This window comes from Halyomorpha halys, unplaced genomic scaffold (genome assembly GCF_000696795.3).
Source record: "Halyomorpha halys isolate HHAL.00 unplaced genomic scaffold, Hhal_1.1 Scaffold443.1, whole genome shotgun sequence".
Classification (NCBI taxonomy): domain Eukaryota; kingdom Metazoa; phylum Arthropoda; class Insecta; order Hemiptera; family Pentatomidae; genus Halyomorpha; species Halyomorpha halys.
The window spans coordinates 41,904-42,639 of record NW_027110163.1 but is presented as its reverse complement, the minus strand read 5'-3'; positions in this window follow the sequence as shown (position 1 = coordinate 42,639).

Below are 736 nucleotides of genomic sequence, written 5' to 3'. Positions count from 1 at the left end.
TTATCTAAATACAGTGGTATCAATCAGATTTTGTAATTGAATATTGGCATATTTCTAATTAACATATTCAACTGAAGTTTCCTAGAAATACTTGAATCCGATGCTGACGAAAAACTACAGGTGTTGCGATGGTATCTTGGCAGCTCTTCAAACGACGCATCCGATTTTCAAGAAAACTGATTAAAAAATATCATGTTATATACCTGCGAATTATATCAGCCAATACACGCAGGTGTGGTTTACAGGTGTTTAGATTGACGCGCCCAACATTGAAGAAATTGGGCATAAGGTTGTGTTATCAACATGCGAACGATATTAATCAATATTTGTTGTCACTAACGCTTAGTTATTTCCATAACTGAGAGATTAACGGCACTTATCAACGGGAAGCCCGGTTAATAATCTTTCGTAAGTGCCGAAAAAAAGTTTTAGGTATACATCTCAAAAAGTGAAAATATAATTATTCTATTGTAATTTTAAGATTAACACTTTTATAATCTAATTGCATTTAAAACGGAAACATAGGCAAGTCCTTTTTAGGCAATTGAAAAGCCTTTTATATTTAAAAAAAAATTATTTATTTTTATCTAAATGGAAAAAAAAATTAAATAACCATATAAAATAATAATTAATGACCTCACACTTTTATTAGAAACTGGGGGGGAGAGGTGGTAAATATAAAATGTACAATATTTACCATATTATGTTGTACTACCTTGTACAAGAGCCAGGAAGA